We start from the raw sequence: 2071 nt of genomic DNA, 5'->3' as shown, positions 1-2071 counted from the left end.
GAGGAGAGGGGCGGTGGCAGGGAGGGGGTCGAGTGGGATTTAGTGATCTTATCTTAGTATTCTATTTTCATGGATTTTTTCCCCCCGGTGTATTGAGATTCACATGAATAAAATGAGTTGTGTGCATCGAACCATTGAAAGGTTAGGATAATGATCCTTATGCTGTGTAGAAGTGTCTACAAGTTTTTCATATTTGGTCGCATCGACTTTTAGCTACCCGGTGATGTAGAAGCATGTTTCACTTCAGATTGAAATAGCTCGGCCTGACCTTGATCACGAAAATAGTAGGTTCTACTAAACAATTTTTTTTAAAAGTTATCTTCTATTGCTCACCTGTCACCGTTCACAATTGCGCATGTACTTAGAGCCATCAACATGGCACGGACAGACTTGAAAATAACTTCACCAAATGTGCAAACTTATTACCCCTGATCCCTGATCACCAGTGGTATATCACTTTGCAGTTCCTTTCCCATAAGTCATTTCAGGTGCGTGTATGCACGCACACGTGAGATTCTTGCAAGTTGCAACTTGTGATCTTAATCCAAGACATGTTAGGACCTTTTGTTTGGTGAGCGTCTGAAGAAAGAATCACTTGGAACGAGTGGCATCGTGAAAACATTTCTAACATCCGTAGTCAGCCAAGCACGAATGGCTTGCCTGGTCACCGTCCGTCGAGGCGAGAGATTATCTTGGCCCGAGCCGAGAGCTCAAAATCCAAAGCCTAGGCATGCGCCTGTTGCGGCCTGGATGCTACTCGGTCGTTTCGAAAAGAACGAACTTATAGATGAGGAGCGAGGTGCAACCAAAAAGCTGCGTCCCGTCCGACAAGATGAACCGGCACCTCCTTGTCTCTGGGCGACACAGGCCTGGAACAAAGCACTCGTCCATACGACCTCCCTGCCTACTAAGTTTATTATGGAACGTGACTCTATTCACATGGTCCTCAAGCGCCCTTCCAAACAAGAGTTGCAAGACTCGCTGCTGGTGTTAGCAAAACGTGTCCTTGAGGATGTGGCAAAACAGTATCCGAACACAGGCGCCTCAAGAAAAGAGACTGTGATTTCCAGAAAAAAAAAAGGAAAGAAGAAAAATGAAAAGAGATTGTGTGTTAGGAAGGATGTGTGGCAAGAAAATACTGTACAACAAAGTTTGATTAAGGATACAAGGATATTTTTTTTTAGAAAAGGAGGATGACCCCCGGTCTCTGCATCTGGGAGATGCATGCGGCCACTTTATTGATTTTCCTCGAGGACCTTACAAAGTATTATAATAATATGCCCGAATCCATAATCTTGACAACATATGTCACTACTTCTATCCATATGATGAAGGGGTGCTAGCTGGGCCAAGTATCCATACCACTCACCTAAACCTATTATCAAAAGCCAGAATAACTAGCCGGCGGAAATATTCGGCCGGTCCATTTTAAATCTTTAGATTAGAGCGTTGATGGCCGTTAAATGGCCCACGAGCGCTCGCACCCGTCTCTGAACTTCACGCCTCTGTCCATGTGCGCAGCTCCGGCAAGGGCAACAGCCGCCGGCCGCTCACACCTCACCGCCTTGCAGCACTGCCCTTCGTTTCTCCCCGAGGAAACCTTCCCCACTCGTCGATTTCGGTTGCAGCTTTGTCATTAAAATCGGATGCAATTTTCCCGGCTGTCCGGTTGCAACTCCTTGCCATCGACTCTCATGGTTGCAGCATCGCGGTGTGCTGCACGTCGCCCTCGGCGTCGAGCTCGCCACTCAGGCTTCTACAAACAACGTCACTAGTCAACCATGAATGGATGTTGCAAAACGTTTCATCGGTTGTAGCAAAACCTGACTTTGTAGCAAAAACGTCACCGCCGCCGTCGCGGGTCGCAACTCCGCCGTGGATGGATGTAGCAAAAAGTTTCGTTGGTCTTAGGAAAAACCAAAAGCGGCTGCAGCAAAGACGTCACCGCCATCGTCGCTGGTCGTAGCTCCACCTTGGATGGATGTACCAAAAAGTTCCACACATCAGGTTTAGGCTAGATTTCTATGAATCTATAGGCAATTTACTCATGATAATATGAAGAAATCTCTTG

The sequence above is a fragment of the Triticum dicoccoides genome, chromosome 1A, assembly GCF_002162155.2.
Source record: "Triticum dicoccoides isolate Atlit2015 ecotype Zavitan chromosome 1A, WEW_v2.0, whole genome shotgun sequence".
NCBI classification, from domain to species: domain Eukaryota; kingdom Viridiplantae; phylum Streptophyta; class Magnoliopsida; order Poales; family Poaceae; genus Triticum; species Triticum dicoccoides.
The sequence above is the reverse complement of the archived record's forward strand: the minus strand, read 5'-3'. Positions refer to the sequence as shown.